This window comes from Tachypleus tridentatus, chromosome 13 (genome assembly GCF_004210375.1).
Source record: "Tachypleus tridentatus isolate NWPU-2018 chromosome 13, ASM421037v1, whole genome shotgun sequence".
NCBI classification, from domain to species: domain Eukaryota; kingdom Metazoa; phylum Arthropoda; class Merostomata; order Xiphosura; family Limulidae; genus Tachypleus; species Tachypleus tridentatus.
In genome coordinates this window covers 89,612,251-89,619,754 of record NC_134837.1, presented here as the reverse complement: position 1 = coordinate 89,619,754, position 7,504 = coordinate 89,612,251, and the positions used below count along the sequence as shown (strand labels likewise).

Here is a 7,504-nt window from a genome sequence, read left to right as displayed (position 1 = left end):
ATAACAAGACGCCGCATTTTGCTTAGAGCAGCTGGAGTAGGACTTGTTGCAGGTCTATTTCTGGATAATATAAATACAAGGGATATTTCTGTCTTAGAAATACTAAATCCCCAATCTGAACATACCTTTATGGATTGATTGTATGGATATTTTGTGTCGGAGAGGGCTGTTACATACACTTCCTAAAATCGATCACTTTCTATAATATTGCACTATTTACTATGGGGTGGGGGCTTTTAATTATAAGCTTTATCTTCGTGAACCCGTATTCTCTTGGCCTTGTTTCCTGATAAGGATCGTTCTTGATTGTGTTGAGACACGTGAACGGTTTTGTCACTGGTCTTTATGTTTATTGTTTCTATCATGCTTTGTTTACCACGGCTAGAGTGTTACTTACTGCAGGTCACGTTGTGGATAGCTTTCGTACTACACGTTAATCCATATTCTTCGTTTATCAATATAATCTTTTAAGATCTTAAATCTCGAATCTGAACACATCTTTATAAGGTGAGTATATGATTATTGTTAGATACCATTCACAAAATGAGTAAGTTTTCATGACATCACACTATCTACCTACGTTTTGTCAAATAATGTCTAAATGTAATTCAGCTGCACTCTGTTTCACAGTGTTTTTTGTATTGACTGTAGTTGTTACGTATTTGCTGATTTAAGTATTCAAAGTCGTTTTAATATAACGATCCTATTAAACATGTTCTCCCTTTCAGCCGCGAATGCGTTACAAGGTGACCCTCTTTCCCTTCATGGGTAACTAAGTAGCCCAAAAACTGGCTGAGGATGGTGATAACCAGCTGCATTCACTACTAAATTAGGGACGGCTAAAGCAGATAATCCTCGTGTATCGTTGCATGAAATTCTAAACTTAGTTAAGCAATATACATATTTATATTAGTCATTTAAAAATGCATGATTGTCATGTCATTCTGTTTCTGTAATAATTTTAATAAACGAGTCTTTCTAAAATAGTGTTCATCTATCATTTTGCATTATAATCCATAAAAGGTTTCTAAAACAAAGTAACTAGTGTTTTGTAACCCTAAAAACCGAGTTTTACTATTCTGTATACGTGTTAATCAACGTTGTTATAAGACACGTGAAAGGAAGCAATGGAATACTTACTCCTGTTAAACAACAGTAAGTTTACGGAGTTGCAACGTTATAATTCAGGGTTCGATTTCCGCAGTGTATAAAATAGATAATCTAATGTGTTTTTTTTCTAAAACAAGCAAGTAAGATAGTATACGTTCGAAGTATATTTACTCAATTTTTTACATTTTGTTTTTTTTTATTGAATTTCGCGTAAAGTCACACGAGGGATATCTGAGCAAACCAATCCTAATTTAGCAGTGTAAGACTAGAAGGAAGGCAGCTAGTCATAAACACCCACTGCCAACTCTTGGGCTACTCTTTTACCAATGAATAGTGGGGTTGACCGTCACCTTATAAACATCCCCACTATTAAAATGGTGAGCTTGATATTTCGTGTTGTGTGTTATGTGATAATATATCACAATTAATTCTATATCCTTTCAATCTTATTTTCTTTAGTCATTCGTTCAGATAGTTCAATTTAAAAATGTGCAAATTTCAAATATTTTTCTCTATATTTCTCGTTATTTTTTAAGAAGCCCTTCATTCATTATTACCACTCTGTAGACAACTGGAATATGCTTATTATTAGAATGCCGGTCTAGCAATGTTAAAGGAAAAAACACCTTAAAGGTAAAAAGAAAGTCATTTAGGTTATTTTATGTGAAGGAAAATTAAATGTTAATAAATGTTTTTGTTTTTCAAGTCTCAATTTTGTTTAGCCAGTCTATTGTCAATACTTCAGTTTCTTCAGCAACTGAATTTGCAATTTAATTGTTGCTGATAATGTTTGTAGTTAAAATATTCATTATGATACTTCAGTGTTGCCAGATTTAAATTGTTATTTTTGTCTGAAAGGTTTATTTGTTCGTTTTAGAATTTTTAGGCACAGACACGCAAGGCTGTTTGCGCATAAACGTTCCTACTTGTAAACTGACAGGTTACAGGAAAGTGGCTTTTTAACATTACCCACTCTCGAATCCAAATCTTACATAAATTCGCATATAGCTAACCATTATGCTCAAATATATAGCAGGAGCGGCTCTCTTTTTAAAGCAATGTAGACTGATAATTTTTATTGTTCTTATCAATAATGTTACATTAAACAAGTTAAACAATATTCACCTGTTTCTATGTGTTAATCTTTCTTATTGTGAGCGATATTATTTTTTTATTGACGCCCGTTTTACGAAGTAATCTCTTTCATTCCACCTTTTTCACTGTATTCTGTTAATCGACTGTCGTAATTAAAAATGCGTTGATTGTTTTATTAAAGAAAGAAAAAAAATGTCTCTCACACATAATTATAATGAGAAGTGAAATCGGGAATAAGTTTGAAAATAAAATTTTAAAACAACTGGAATTTATTTTATTTAAACACTAAGCTGTGTAAGTTAAACGATTATATGCAACTAGATAAAAATAACCTTCCCTTAGGTTTTAAAATGCTACTGATAAATCTTAAGGTTTTTCTGTTGATAATTGGGGAAAAAATCCTGGAAAGTGTCTTTTCAGTAATAATAAAACAAATGTTGTGTGTAATAGTTAAAAATCAAACGAAAAAAATCCCCAAAACTTTACTTTTACTACAATAATAAACTAACTGAATGAAGGATGAGCCGTAATCTGCTTTGACAACTCTAGGAACAAGTCTCAACATTCTCAGCAACAGCAAACATTTTATAAACATTTTCATCAGATCACTTTAAGATGGTCGAAATGATTACATGTAAATTAAATGTAAATGCAATGTTTTAAGCAGTACAACAAATAATATATATGCCGAAATTATCTTCATTTCAGTTCAACCCAAAAATAAGCAACCGTTTGTTATTGCTTTCGAAGACTTTCAGTGAACCTTACTTTATGCTGTAGCTTGGAGAGAAAGACGAGTTTGTTGGGTTTTTTTTTAATCTGATATTAAACTTAAACACACAGAGTGAGAAGGATTAGTGGAAGCATACACAAATTTAGTTCTACGTATGTTTTCATTTAAGTAAAACAACATAGACGAAACACCTTACAATAATTAATTTGTTTGACTCGTAAGTTTTGATTTCTAGCTAGAGATGTACGAAAAGTAAATGTCTTATATAAATCCGCATATAGCTTTCAGATATAGAAATGTGTAACTTACTGAGAATACAAAAGGTTGTCTTGGTGATTGGATAAAAATGGTACTTTGTTCTTTCAAAAAGTGATCCATCGCGAGGAATTTTAAACAGGGAAGTCTGTTTTTTTGGTATCAATGCTATCCGTGTTGACACACTGCCAAACGACAATATAAATTCGTTAACAACAGAGAGTACTGATGGTGATATAGCCGTGTGATGTGAACTGTGAACGATTCATTTGGTGTGTATAAAACTTCAGAACGTCTACTATTTCTGTATTGGGTAAAAAAAAAGACCCATTCGTCCACGACCTCATGAAAATTCAACAAAATGATAAAAACATACACTTTATTAATATTTATTTATGCCATTATTGGCATATCTTGAAATCGTATTTACTGGATTTAGTGTAAAAACATTTCGTTAGTTAACTGTATATATATTACATAAACAAAAAGAACTAGAAAATTTGACCCTCAAATCATGAGCGTATCTTAAACAGAGTAGTAGAAGTACATAAGTGAAGATATAATTTATGATGATAAGTTATGTATATGTACTTTACAGTTTCCGGACACCAAGAGTCCAACGTAGTTTGATTTTCTAGCAAGGAAAATAGTTTTGAAAACAGTGTATAACTGTTGGGCCTAAAATAGAAATGCTTTTTTACATGAATGTGTGAGGAACACCTTAATAATGCTACTAGTTGTTCCTCCCAATGACACAACACTATATCTGCGGACATACAATACTAGAAACCGGGTTTCGATACTTGTGGTAGGAAGAGCACACATTGTGTAGCTTTGTGCTTAACCACAAACAAACAGCTACCAGTTGTAATATTAGTAGCTTTGTCTTTAAAATTATTAATTAATATAAGTATTTTCCATGGAATAGATAACCTAGCTTATTTACATATTAGAATATTATTTAGTAAGGTTCAATGATTAACGAGAAAAGAGAAATATATGGAAAACAACACAACGCAAAACACTTCAAGGTTATTTTTCCCGCTAGTTAAAGTCTAGAAAGAGGCATTTTAATAAATGATATCATAATAGCATTATATTTAAAGCTAGTTAATATTTGACAATCTATTCGATTCAGGTAAACCGCTTCACTAAATCTAGTGCCCCCCGCCAGTACAGCGTTATGTCTATAGATTTACAACGCTAAAATCAGGGGTTCAATTCTCCTCGGTGAGCTCAGCAGATAGCCCGATGTGGCTTTGCTATAAAAACACAAGCACAAACAAACTAGATCTAATACATTTCTTGAGCATTATATTCGTTAGTAAACTGATTAGAATTATCTACACGTTGTGAAAAAGTGACTCAGAAATCCAATAGTATTCTAATTAGTCCGTAAACCCTAATAAGCTTTTACTCTTTGCATTTACTCATAGGTGTATGATATCAGTGTCTGATTCGAAGCGTAATAATCAGATCGTTAAAACGCATGCTGAGAGTATTGGCTTCAGAGTATTTGAAACCCATTCTGAGTTACTCTATTTGCTATGCTGTTTTACGTCTTCCAAATAATTAAGATGCATTATAAAATATTAACACATGCATGTATCCTTTATAATTATTTTGCAGAACAAAATATTAGCAAACAAAACTCATGTGAGAAGTTTGAAACCACAAGGGTTATGTCTTGAACATTATAAAATATATATAAAAATTCTGAAGCTGTATATTGGAACTATTGAAAAAATTAACAATTTCAAATACGGTGGACAGTTTTGATATCATATCATTTCATTAATAATATTTTCATGTGTTCAAATCACTGTAACTATATGTTCAGAAGCATAAATAGTAGTTCATTCAATCTTCTAGTGTGTACTTAACAGATACTAGCAGAAAATAATAGATAATAGCATTGGAACCTGTTTAGCATCATCTGATTATGGTAAGATGCTATTATTATCAGATGACGAAAGAATAATGTAAATATTGTACGATATAAATAAATATGTTTCCTTATAAGAACCACTAATTTGCATTTATTATTAATGTATAATGTATAATATTTAAATAAATATAAATTCCAAACAAGCATATAAAAATTCTGTTATTTTTAGATATTACAATTATATATTTTAAAGGAAGCAAAATGGTCATTCGTTTTGTTTTTCAGGAACACAAATACTGTTACATCTGAATTTCAAACAGCATCACTCCTCCACGATGTCTTGATCTGCGTGCTTGTGTGTTGTATCTTATAGCAAAGCCACATTGGACTATCTGCTGAGTCCACTGAGAGGAATCGAACCCTCTGATTTTAGCGTTGTAAATCCTTAGACTTACCGCTGTACCAGCGGGGAAATGCGAGTTCAAAAGTAGGAACGGTTATGCGCAAACAGTCTTAGGTGTCTATGCCTGAAAATTCTAAAACGAACAAATAAACCTTTCACACAAAAATAACAATTTAAAAGAGTAGCCCAAGAGTTGGTGGTGGGTGGTGATGACTAACTGGCTTCCCTCTAGTCTTACACTGTTAAATTAGAGACGGCTAGCACAGATAGCTCTCGTATAGCTTTGCGCCAAATTTACAAACAAACAAACAATAGATGATGTTTAATGAAATAACTTGTTTACCATCTATTTACTGATAACGTACAAAAGAAATAAGAAAATAATGAAGTTTTTGTTGAGGTTTATAAATTCTAAAATTATCTCGCAGTATATTTTCCATCTACACAAAACAGTTGCTTAATAATTCGTAGACAGAAATAGCGTCACTCTACAGTGCTTTATTTGGAAATGGTATTATATAAAATGTTTGTTTCTAGCATTAATCAAAAGTGTAACACTTTATAATTATAATTAAGATTTGATATTTAGGCTTAGCAATGAAACGTTGCTAACGTTCGATCCCTGACATATTTACACTTCCTCTCTGTCAAAGAACACTTTCTTAATTTTGTGTTTGTATATATATACATCGCTTGCGCTACAGGTACAGTATTTTGTATTATTTACGTTTAACATCGGAAAGATAATTTTGGAACACTCTGTAATTGTGTGATTCACTACACTTGTTGCAAAATATTCTTAAACAAAATTTAGAATATTTCCAATGAATCTATGTGATAGTAATTTTTTATAATTTTTTAAGAAAAATAAAGAATTTTTTTTAATTTTTTTTTCTTCATTAGTAGACCCGGCATGGCCAGGTGAGTTAAGGCGTGCGACTCGTAATCTGAGGGTCGCGGGTTCGGTTCGCATCCCTGACGCACCAAACATGCTCGCCCTTTCAGCTATGTGGGCGTTATAATGTTACAGTCAATCCCACTATTCGTTGGTAAAAGAGTAGCCCAAGAGTTGGCGGTGGGTGGTGATGACTAGCTGCCCGCCCTCTAGTCTTACACTGCTAAAGAAGGGACGGCTAGCGCAGATAGCCCTCGAGTAGCTTTGCGCGAAATTCAAAAACAAACATTCATTGATGATTGAAATAGTGGTATTGTTTAGAATAACGGTTTCCTGGATCCAATTTGATAAAAATAAGCCACTTCCTCACCATATGTTGTGCTCATTAATTCACAGTTTGGGTCTATTGATGACTTGACTTTCCTGTTTGCCCAGTTCCTGCTCACTAGATGTTTTTACTGAAGTTTTATTCTTTCTTTACTTACTGGTTCATTGATTTCATTCTGCCTAGTTGGTATGTTGCTATTTTCATTACGAACCAGTTACACAGGTTATGTATGTCTTTGTACATTCCCTCAGTTGAATCCAAGTGTGCTTTTTAAACTTCTAAGCCTATTACAATATTCTTTCTAACGCCTGATAAGAATATAATTGTACTAAATGGTCTTTATGTTATATTGGATCCAGCACTAGAAGGTCAAAGGCTCGTGTACAAGAGCATATACATTTACGAACCACGTCATTTGTAACCATCAAGAAACGCACGCTGAATGAACGTAATTAGCCTATAAGTAAGACAATTCAAAATTCTCGCGAAGGCAAACTGTGAACAGCGACTGTGCTAAAGAAAAATCTATTGGTCAGTAGAGTTAACCAGATGTTGAATGAGCAAAGCAGGTTTATTATCAGATATATAAGCCTTAGCTCTGGGCTTATATGTAAAATTGAAGGTAAATATAAAATATTTTTATAAATGCGCTGTTTTACATATGATATATTGGTGTTTATTGAGAATTCAAGATAGTTTGCTCTAAAATGTCATATAAATCGATAGTTTCTTAAGCACGTTCTACAAATACGTTCTGTACGTATGCTAAAGAAGAATCGAAAAGTATGCTTCTCATA

At 32.6% G+C, this 7,504-nt stretch overlaps 1 long non-coding RNA gene across 1 annotated transcript in view; it reads left to right on the top strand.

The window, feature by feature from the left end:
* The first annotated feature begins 342 nt into the window (after nucleotides 1-342).
* The window catches only part of LOC143236874 (uncharacterized), a 74,812-nt gene continuing 67,650 nt past the window's right edge, over nucleotides 343-7,504 (top strand). The window contains exon 1 of the long non-coding RNA XR_013019784.1: nucleotides 343-507. This is a non-coding gene — a long non-coding RNA (uncharacterized LOC143236874). The remainder of the gene's footprint in view (nucleotides 508-7,504) is intronic.